Source organism: Mandrillus leucophaeus, unplaced genomic scaffold (assembly GCF_000951045.1).
Source record: "Mandrillus leucophaeus isolate KB7577 unplaced genomic scaffold, Mleu.le_1.0 Scaffold840, whole genome shotgun sequence".
Lineage (NCBI taxonomy): Eukaryota > Metazoa > Chordata > Mammalia > Primates > Cercopithecidae > Mandrillus > Mandrillus leucophaeus.
This window is the reverse complement of record NW_012109142.1, coordinates 928244-940461: the sequence shown is the minus strand read 5'-3', so window position 1 is coordinate 940461 and position 12218 is coordinate 928244.

Here is a 12218-nt window from a genome sequence, read left to right as displayed (position 1 = left end):
TAAGAATAAAAGGAAATTTACCGCCATTTACTTTGGGTAAAGGAGTACTGAAATTCCTCCTAAAGCTTTTGTATAATTCATAACTTTAAGGGGAGGACTTTGTTTTTAAAATGCAGTAAGAATAGATAATGCCTTGCGATAATTGATGTAAGTTTATCCAGAGCTTTTGCCCAAATTAATGAATTAGGAAGGCATTACATGTTCTCACTTTTCAAAGATGCTTTTGAAAGGTTATTCAGTAGTTTATTTCTTTTGTTTTCTTCTGGTAAGTTTCTGTTTCAGGTGGTTTTTCTTTTTCTTTTTTTTTTTTTCCAAGACTCATTCTCTGCAGGAGCATTTAAATTGAAGCTATGAAACCAAAATTGAAAGGCTGCTAGTTCTGACTCAGTCATTTCATCCAGATTACGCTACCTGTATGAGCCCAAGAGTCTCTTTTTCCATTAAGGAAATCATGTTCAAATTGTGTTTTGAGGGTGTATATGTATGTATGCCAGCAGCAAAAGGAACAGGCTCATGGGAAGTGAAAGACAGGAAGAGAGGGTTTGCATAACCTAACCTTGCCAGGCCCTCGCATCCTCTTGGGTTGCTTTTATTCTCATCTCAGCTCTTTGTCCCAGGTTTTTCCCATCTTCATTTTTCTCCTCTCTATACCCTCAGATTGAACTTCCACTTCACTGCTCTTTTCTCCCTCCTCCCCATCTTTATTGCCTTTTATCTTATTCTGTCAAAAGAAGAAAGCATACTAGCAAAACAAAAAAGTGCTGTAAAAGGAAAAACAAACTCCTACTCCTACCTCTAATATCTAATTTTCTTCTCTTCTACCACATTCAATCATGTTTACACCTAAAAAAGATTTACACAGATAGAAGTAATGAAAAAGGAGAAAATATAAATAAGAAAAAGAGAAAGTGATATTTAAAAGGTTTCTACTACTTGCATTTACTGCTAGATAGGGATAGTTGTTCTTATTATGGTTGTTGTTGTTATTTGAATTAAACATGGGATCATTTATTTAGCATTTATTCCATTCCTACTTTATGTCCCCTAACTGTGGGTTAAGAACTAGACAGAAAATAATAAATGAGACTTAATGTCTGCCCTTATTCAGCTAGTAAGAGAAACATATTCATACAATTATGATGAAATGTGTTAAACCTAATACTCCAGTTTGAGCTAAAAATCTCAGCATCATCTTTAAATCCTCTGAGGAAGGAGCTGTACTACCCTGCTTTGCCACATGGGCTAATGCTCTTTCTAAGAAATTCTTATCGGGTATTCAGCGCCTCTAATTTAAGCAATTGCACTCTGAAAACCCCTGGAATGCCCATTGCTATGGAAAATGTTTAGGGAAACTCTTTTTGGTCTTAGCTAGCCCACGAAGTGTTCCCTAGTGGGCTCATATTTCATAGTAACGCAGTGTTGGTTAATCATTTTTTATTCCTTTCTTTCCCTCAGCACCCTCATATCTAATCAGTGAGTAAGTCCCATTGTTTCTATCTCCAGATAATATTTTTAATTTGTCTACTTCTCTTTATTGTCACTAATTAGAAGGCCCTAAGAGAAAAAAGCTACTGTTATTCTGTTTTAGACTGCTGCAACAAACTCTAACTGGTCCCTGTGCTAGTTATTTTCTGTTTCTTATCCCCACCACCTCCTTCAGATCCAGTGTCAATCTTTTGTGTGTCCTTCTCTGCGTCCCAGAAGTCTGACTTTACAGGCTGCCTCATCCAGACTCCCTTGCTGGTCAGATTCCGGGGCAGTGTGGCTGAAAGGAGGCACCAGCAGGAAGTCAGTGATGTGGTTTGGTTGTGTCCCCACCCAAAATCTCATCTTGAATTGTAATTCCCATAATTCTCAAGTGTTAAGGGCAGGACCAGGTGGAGGGAATTGGATCTTGGGGGCAGTTTTACCCATGCTGTTCTCAAGATAGTGAATGAGTCTCATGAGATCTGATGATTTTATAAGCATCTGGCATTTCCCCTGCTTGCACTCACTCTGTCCTACTGCCCTGTGAAGAAGGTGCCTACTTCTCCTTTGCTTGCCACCATGATCGTAAATCTCCTGAGGCTTCTGCAGCAATACAGAACTGTGAATCGATTAAACCTCTTTCCTTTATAAATTACTCAGTCGTGGGTATTCACAGCAGTGTAAGAATAGACTAATACAGTCAAGAAGTGAAGAATAAAAGTCAAGATATTTCTTCTCCTCTCTGTTCTTCCTAGGCACCACAGCTCTGGCAAGAGGTATGTCTCTCCCTAACTACATTCCTTGTAGGGCAACCCCTCCTCACAGTTCTAACTCTCATGGGGCTCTGGATGCATAATTTCACCCCCTTCCTCCTTCAGGCCTAGGAGACATAACAGTTTTCTGCTGTTGTCAGTCTTTGGGAGCCTCAATATCATTTTTGGGTTCCCTTGAACCTGCCTACTCCTCTGTAATAATTCTTCATTAAAATTTATTAAAGCCTTCTGAGTAATGTTCATTAGATCATGACCCTAATTCATATAGTCTCCTTGTTTCCACTCCCACCTGCTTCCAATCCAGTCTCTACACAGTAGCCCAAGCCAGGTAAATGCAATCACATCATGTTGCATTTGCAGGATGTGATTGCACTGTCTGGTAATGACGACCTGGCTTATTCTTCCTGATTTGTAGCCCTCAGAGCCTCCTTGGTACCAACCCAATATTCCAACCTGTTCTCCCACTTTCTATCAATTATCTAGTAGTGTCTAATGGATACTACTCAGAAGGCTTTAATAAACTTTAATGAAGGAATTATTCATAGAGGAGCAGGCAGGTTCAAGGGAATCCACAAATGATATTAAGACTCCCAAAGACTGGCAACAGCAGAAAGCTGTTATCTCTCCTAGGCCTGAAAGAGGAAGAGGAAAAGTTACGCGTCCAGAGCTCCATGAGAGTTAGAACCATGAGGAGCTGTGAGGAGGGGTTGCTCCACAAGAACTGTAGTTAAGGAGAGATACCTTTTAGCAGAGCTGTGATAGCCAGGAAGAACAGAGGGGAAGAACACATAAATGCAGTCACATCACTCTTCCACTTAAAATGTTCCACTCATTCCCCATCACACTTAGAATAACTCTTCACCATGGCCTACAAAGCTCTGTAGTCCTGCCGTCCCTACTGTTTCTAATTTCTCTGACCCTGTTACTCTATCTTTAGTTCCATAAACATGCTGGGTTTGTTTCCCACCTTGGGGCTTTGGCAGTAGGTATTTCCTCCTTGTGAAACATTCTTCCCCATAATCTTCATGCAGTTGGTTCCTTCCTGTCTTTCAGATCTCATCTAAAATGTCGTCTCCACACTGAGGTGTTCCCAGAACAACAAACATAAAACAACCTCTCAATAACCCTGTTTCAATCTTCTATACACAATTGTCATTTTCTAATGTTTGTTTGGCTTATTTGTTTATTGACACTGCTTCTTCAACCACTAGATAGAAATTGTATCTGGTAGTCTAAAACAAAAAATGGATAATTGGATCCAATTTGAAAGATAGCAGCTCAGATAATTTATAGAAAGCTGGAAAGCAGGTTGGGAAATTGGGCTGGAACCAAAGAGGCTCTGAGGGCTAAACGTCAGGAAGAATAATTCAGGTCATCATCACCAGACATAGCTGCCCAGCACAACTGCCTGAAACCAACACAGTACCTTACCAGTACTGCCACTAGATGCTCTCCCTGCTGCTAGACACTGCAGTTGCTCCACCATTACAAAGTTGGGTCTCCAATCCTTGAGCTGATGGAGCAAAAGCATCTTTGTTCAAAGGAAGCAACTGAAGATATGGTGGATAAAATGAATTTGAACTCTGTTGCTTACAGCTCTGGCCGTGGATGTAATCTGTACAGGTCCCTCTCCTCAGATATAGAGCAGGGAGCAAAAGGATATGGTTTTGGAAGAAAAACTAGAAGATATCCCTTAAAGCCCGCTGCTTTTGCCCTTCAGCACTCATTCTTTTCCTTCACCCCGTTTGAAACTTCTTATCTTCAATCCAGGTGACTAAACTCCCATTAGAAGCTGGCATTAATTTGTTTACACTACCACCTGAAATTTAAAACATTAAATATCACCAATAGTTTTCATAGTTGATAATCGGGGGGAAAAGACAGATCATGAAGTTGTTAATTTACATAAAATATAGGTGCTCAGTTCCCACTCTGGTAGCTGGTTAGGAGATCTAAACTGCCTTCTTCCGCTACCCAGTTCATGTTTCTTTTACCCTTAGCAAGCACCTTGGCTGCAAAGGGATTTTTACTTGGAAGGGTTATTTGTAGGACCAAAGTGGTTGGTTGTCTTGTCATCTTGAGATTCTTGCTATTTTCCATTTGACAGAACTATTAGACAAGGTAATGTCAACAGGCATCAAAGAGAACCTCTGAGGTCCTAAACATAGTCCTAGTTATGTGAAGATCATGGGCAAGAACACTCCAGAAAGGGGAAGAAGCCATTCCAGGAGGTACATTTACACATCCTTCCTTATCTTCAATCTTCCATTTGTGTCATTAAGTCCCTGACCACCTGGCCAGCCCATTAGGCCTTGCCTACAAATCACTGCAGATCGGTAACTCAAGCTCTTTATCTTAACACAAAAAGTGAGCAACCAGATGTCTCACCTAAAGTTCTGCCTGTTGGCATGATATGCACTTTTGCCACTGTCTTTTGAAGTCTCTCTTAAGTCGACTATAGTGAAACAGCCATCCACTCCTGACTGGTGCCAGTATACCATGCAGATACATGAGTAGGCCAGGTCCACCTTTCTTTCCTTCTCAACAAGTCAGCCACAGAAACTCTCTGTGAGGCGAAAGATACCAGTTGGGAGAGAAGCAGCAAAGCAGAAGAAGAGGACATGAGTCTGAACACCCGCTTATGCAGTTTCTTTGTGCCTCTGGGTCAGCTTAGATCCAATATCTATTAACCATTTCTATTTTATAGTAAAATGTTGGTAATGTTGGTCCAATTTTATAATTCAGCAGATCTGATAATACTAGTTAATGTGTAGTTTGGGGAAATAGTAACATCATGTTCCATAGTAGGCTGCAGTCTTTACCAGAGCCCAGTAACAAGCCAGGAACTGTGCTGTTTTTGTTTTTTCCTCCTTTGCTGTGGTGTTGGTTTTTGCTATTTATTGTAGGTAGCACTTATATTTTTTCTTACACAATGATGTGTTGCTGGGGCCTAATGTTCTTAATAGCAATCAAAAACAAAATGTTTCTCTTAAAGAGTTCTGAATTATGTGCAAAACTTTACACAAGTTAAAAGGATAAACAAATTTATGGGCGTAAATGCAAATCACTTCTCAACTCAAGGTAAATAACAATATATGATGTTCTGGTGGAAAAACATCAGGTAAGAAAAGAAACTAGGTGCTAGGACTTGAATTTTTCCAAACTATTCTGGCAGGTGAGACAGAAATGATAACTGATTCCGGAACTCTTGCCAGCTTCTAGAGAAATCTTGAAAGAGTTAGCTTTTACATACTGAAAGTCAAACCATTAATATCCTGCACAAATCAGAAAATTGACAGTCTTTCCTCTTCCTAAGTCAATGGCTTTTTTCTCCTGTAAACATGCTATCTTTCCTTCACCTCAGTCATGAAACAATTAAGTCACATCTCATAGGAGTTTCAATCAAGGAAATGTACAGGATATGCATGTGTATATATGTATATTTTATATATACATGTTTACATATATGTATTTATATATGCATGTATACATATATCACAGCAATCATTGACTGAAATACAAGGTCAAATCAAGACGTTCTACATTCCATTTGCCATATATTATCTTTATCAGATATAGGCTTCAAGGGCAAATTAGTTTTCACAGACTTATTCCAGTTTCATTCCAGAGGCTGCCATGACGGGTATATATTTATCAGGGCAAATTTATACCTTTCAACATAACTCATGTGGCCACTGCTCCATATCTGGTAACAGTCCATTTAGAAGAATTTGTAGTAGACAATGGCAATACTCAATTCATTGCATTCCTGCTTACAGATCCACATCTGCTGGAAAGTGATGACAGAACTGTTTTTAAAATGGAAAATACTTGTCAGCAGAAGAAGCTGTGGCCTTACTCCATAACTCTGGGGTCTCTACTGTGATTCTCCTGTTGCGGCTCCAGCAGCTCCATATAGCTTCTCTGTCTGCCATAGGCTTTTACAACACCATTGGGTCTGCTGTGCCATAGGTCCAAATATAGCTTTGTCACTGGTGGCTTGCAGTTTAGCAGAGTTCTTTCCTGCTCCAGTCTCCAATCAAAACTGGTAGGTTTGGGGGAAATGGGTCAGTGCAGCATATCTAAATATAATACACATTGTCTATAAATATGGTACACATTGTCTCTAAAATCCAATGAGCTCCAATATATGTTCTGTTCCTTTGTTTTTAGTGCATATGCAAGGTACAGAAATCTGTCTCTTACTTCAGAAAGCATATCTCAACATACTGAGACCTCCAGAAATTTCATGTATCTGGTAGACACTTGAACTTTCTTAGAGGATAATTTCTAATACTCAGACAAAAATACGACTAAGGAATAAAGATTGCATCTGTGCTTCCTGTTAAAGTCTACTTAGTATAATATCATCCATATAATGAGTCAGCATAATGCTCTGTAGGATATCAAGACAATCATGGTCCCTTTGGACTATGAGAAAGGCAAGATAATTGACATGACCCTAGAGTAAACTGTAAGTATACACTGTTGACCCTGCTGCATAAACATATGCTGTTTATGATTTTCTTTAGTGATAAAGACGGAGCCAAAAGCATTTGCTAAGTCATTAGTTGCATACCAAGTTCTAGTACTGTGATTATTCCAATAAAGATACTACACTTGGAACTTTAGTTGCAACTGGCATTACTATTTAAGTAAGTTTTTATAATAAGCTGCTGACACTTTCCATTACTTATGTGCCTTTGCATAGCCCTTTCACTTTTAAATACTATCTGGGTAGAGTAGAGTAATTTCAGGAGCTTCTACTTGGACTTTCCCACCGTAATAGCCTGTACTCCACAGATTAAGGAACTAATATGGGTATTCTTCCATTTGTATATATTTTAAAATATATGTATGGTGTATTATACATACATTTTACATTCATGTAAATATATTTTTCATTTATATATTTACTTTATATAATATGTATGTAAAACATGTATGTGTTACATATATTCACACTATACATATATAAATATACATATATATGTAAATATATTTCAGGCCAAGGGACATAAACAAAGGATGAGCCTCATTTTATTTTAAATTTAAGACAAGATTCCATCTTTCATGGAATAAGCCACCCATCTGACCCATCAATTAAGGTGGCATTTTATCCTTCCAGAGACCAGCAGTAGTTCAGTCACTAGATAATATCATCTGGAAAATCTAAGTGTTTCTGTCTCTCTCATTGGAGTCACTCTAACAATGTCCACAGCATAAGAAGGACTATTTCAAGGTGACCATGGAGGCACTCTGGCTCTTCACATGCTTTAAATTTTATATCACAGTTTCTAGTTTCTCTTGTTTCAAATGTATGTTTTCTAGGACAATCACAAGAAACCAGATGAATCCACAAGATTTATCATCGATATTTTCAACATAACAACTAAATTGTTATGACTCCGCCTCCTGATCTCCCAATGTCTTGTCCTCTACTTGCACCTTATCTGCCTGCACTTGCCATCACTGGTGATGACTGAGTAATGCTGATGCCACTGTATGCTACAATTTACCCATGTGTCATTCCCTTAAGCAAGAAAATTATCTTTCCATTCCTAAAATATGTGAACAACTGAATTCTAGAATCCCACTTTAAGGCAAGGAGCAGAACATTGTTTCACCGTTCACTGAGTGACCAGGTGGTACAGCCATGACAGATAAGTGTCACCCAGGAGAAAGAACAGCGTGTGATTTGAGGTCACTGAGAATGAACAACATGCACAGTAGGCTCAAGTAATACAGCATTTACTCAAAGCCAGAGGAGAGAAAAGATAATACAACATCCAGCTCCTTGCAATGTGTCAGTCCCCCGTGACCAGCAGATCTTCTCTGCAGCCTTCACGGGCAATGGACCTGCACATACCCCACTTCATGCTGCAGTAGAAGGACTCCTCCTGCTCTTCCACTGGGTCTAAAACACAGACATCTGGACTGTGCCTGAGGCCCATTGATATTAAACAGGACAAAGGAGTACATGTTGAGTCTGAAACAGGGAAAAATATTCCCACAAAAGGCAATAAGCTTAGCACAAGCTGTGAGTAGTCTTAATTCCTGGTAAAGAAGTGTTTCAGGCTTGCTATGGTTTGAGTGTTTTGTTCCCTTCAAAATTCATGTTGAAACTTAATCCTCAGTGCAAACTTAACCCTCAGATGAAGGCTGATGGGAAGTGTTTAGGTCATGAGAGCTCTGCTTTAGGAATGGATTAATGGCACTCTAAAAAGGGTTGGGAGCTGGCTTTCACTCTCTCTCTCCCCTCTGGTCTTCTGCCATGTGAGGAACAAGATTCCTTACCTCTGGAGGATGCGGCATTCAAGTTGGCATTTTGGAAATGGAGACTGGGCTTTTATCAGACACCAAACTTGCCTGTGCCTTGATCTTGGACTTCCAAGCCTCCAGAACTCTGAAAAATAAATTTCTGTTCACTATAATTTACCCAGTCTCAGGTATTCTGTTATGGCAGGACAAAACAGACTAAGAAAAGGTCCAACATCCATTCTTATGAGGCCAAGAAGTGTTCAAAAGACTATATGCACACGATTGCCTTGTACAACTCTACTAGTAGATTATTACCAGCCCTAGGTCTGAGGAGCAAGGTGAGTGAGTGATTACTGAAACCTGGAGACAAAGAGAATGATGGAGAGGATTCCCTTACAGAAGCAGTGATCTTCAGTCAAGTGACTGAAGTAATCTCACAGGCAGGGAAATAGCAAAAAAGTCCCTCAATCTCATTCTCTTCCTTTCAATCTCGTACCAGTGTTTCAACTAAACAGACTTCCCTGGACACCAGAAGTCAAGAAACCTGATGATGTACTCCATACAATTCAGCCTTCTAAGGCACACAGCAGGGTAGAGAGATGGTTGTGAAAAATAGATTCAGAGAGGTAAAAAAAAAAAAAAAAAAAGTTATCTGAAATATGTATCCACAAAGCTTAGAGCAAAGTATTTCCTAGTACTGCACTGTCATCTGTCCTTGCTTAGTATAAGTAACATGAAGGCATTCTCCATTGCATAAGCTGTTATCAGCTGAGATGAATATCATTCTCTCTGGTTCTCAGTAGTCAACATCCCAACATACTCATAATTTATGAGGCATCCAGATCTCTTTTCGTCTTCGCTGTTTTAACACTTTTGTCGTGACATTGAGGCTCCTTTAGGTCCTCTGGCTCTTACTCAGACATTTCCACTCACATGTGAGAGACATGGAAACATTTTGCAGTTCTCTAGTTCCACTGCTCTAGGTGGCAGTAAATTGGATAGGTCTACCTTGGGACCTTTTGACAGATATACCACACTGCCCTCTCCATTCTGCCTCTCTTGAGCCATACTGAGTATAGGAACTGAGTGAGGGAGTACTCCTTGAGAGTGAATGTCTTTTTCAGGTTATACACAGAAAGTGATGGATGGGTATCTCTTGCATGGGACTCCATGGAAGGGATCCTGTGGCACTATCTGGAGTTCCACCATTCTGCTTCCTACCTGTGGGGATGAGAGGTGAAGAGTGGGGAATGTGAAAGTGCAGCAGTCAAGCCTCTTATCGGGGACATTCATCTGTACCTAATTTTATATCTCTATTTCTAACTTTCTTAAATATTCTGTGTCAGGGATATTTTATAGCCTCTGGGAAGGGGAATAAGTTTGGCTTGGAAAATATTCTTTCACATTTACGTTTCATGGTAAAATCTCCACTGTTGATGTCAAATGACAAAAAGTCACTTCTATTGTTCTCCTGTCCTATGGCTACCTCTTCTTCCAGCAGTGAATATGGATTCTTCTAGCTGTCTATGGTGGGGGAAGAACCATTGCATATAAGCAACTGTGTAGAGAAAAGTACATAAGCTAATAATTCACAATATTCACCAAAGGTCTTTTCTTCACGACTCTAACATGTACACACCAATCCTTTCTAAAGACACAGATTTTCCCTACATTTTCCATAGTAAACTGAAGAATTATTATGAAGATAACAGCCAGAATTTCTCCAGCACTTTTTCTATGCATTACATCTAAGTATTTTAATAAAATAATTTAATGTACATAAAGTCCTTAGTAGAGATAAGTCTAATAAATGTGAAGTCTCTCCTTCCATATACTATTTACATTGTTGGTATTCACCTCATTGAAAATAAATACTGATATGAATAAACAGGTAAAAGACACAATAATAATTACATAGCAAACTGGAATTCCTAAATACTTTAACATTTAAAAACTTCTAAGTAACTTAAATAAAATAGAAGACAAAGGTAGTGATTTTTACTTCAGTCTTAGCCATGCTTCCACCACTTAGGAGACCTGCTCCTATTATAGTTTAATAACTAGATATGTCTTAAACTTAGTTTTTTGGCAACACACATATTCTCTGCCGTGCCTCAAACCTGATCATGTTTTAAAGGGATGATACTTAACATCTATCATTTTGATAGTCTACTTTAAAATATACATTGCAATAGATAGAAATAACATGAGTTACATTTTAGAGATGAATGGCTTCTTAAATAAATGTCATTTTATAATTAATTTTTAAAACCAGAATTTTGTTTAAAGAAAATATCTTCTTTTAAAGATCTGTGTATATCTTGATAGAATTCTGGGTGTCATATAACAAAATTTCCACAAGTTAAGTTTTAAATATCGAATTGGATTTTGTGATTCATGAACCAGGCAGAATTCAGTTTACAAAACAGAAAGGTGCTCCACTGGGTAAGGCAGAACAATGGGCTTTTATAAGGCAGCTTTAGCAGGAACAAGTAAACAGTATAGCGCAAAAAGTGGATTGGTTATCATCGGGTTATTTCCCTTGCAGGAGTGTAAACAAAATCTTGTTGGCTTAATGGGATTTGGCTATTATCTCTCTCCAAACTTCTTGGAGGGTCAGGTCCTACAAGCAAACAGCTTATGTTTCAGTTTGATGACATGGAACTTAGCATGAGTGACTCCATTTGGGTTTGTCTACTGGGATCTAGAGTAGAAGTTCAGTCCAAATCAATGACCTCCATAGATTTTATTTAACACTAGCAACCTAACCTGCCCTCCAAATTTACCATGTTCATTAACCAAATCTGCACTGTGTACTTCTGTAGGTCTACTATGTGAAAGGTACTGCATTGAGCATTTTGGAAGAGATAAATACAATGTAAAAATTAGTCCAGCCCCTAGGGGGATGTCAAGTTAGGGAGACAATATTTTAACATATGAAAAGTAAATCATGTCACAAAGTTTTTAAAAACACCATGAAATCAACAATACAGAAAGTTGAAAAGATAACATAGTTTTAGAATGGTAAACCCAGAGTCCACAGTTTGCAAATCTTATAAGCCACAGTATACTAAGAAAGCTTGATCTTATTTATAAGGTAAAATAATAAGATCACATGTTTACTATGTGTCAAGCACTATGCACAATGTCCCATTTAGTTTTCATAATCCATCCTGTGTAATCCATACTGTTATCACCATTTACAGTGGTAAAAAAACTTGCACAAGGTTACATAGCTAGCTTAAGCGGCAGAGCTAGGAGGCAACCCGATGGCCCAAACTGTTAATCAGCACATTACATTATCTAGTAGTGTTTACTTGGACTCTGAAAGATAAGTGAGACTTGGGCAATAAAAGCTTAACATTATTACTGAGTCCTAGAAATTTAATATTTATAATATAAATATTATATTTAACATATGGTATATGTAATATTATAATATAATTAATATTTTTATTTGTTGTCTCAGTACAAAAAATCTACAAAGTAGATAATATCATTTCTTTCTTACAGATGAGTCAATCATCACTTAAACAGGTTAAGTAATTTTCCCACATGACACAGCTAGTTAACAGTAAAGAAAATAAAGATTTCAATCCATGCAGTCTTTCTATCAACATGGTAAGCCTTGACAGACAAAGCAGAGTAGGAGAGCATTTAGGCAAAAGTAGCAGCTAATGTAGAGCCAAATTAACAGCTAGAGAGTTAGGTTGGATC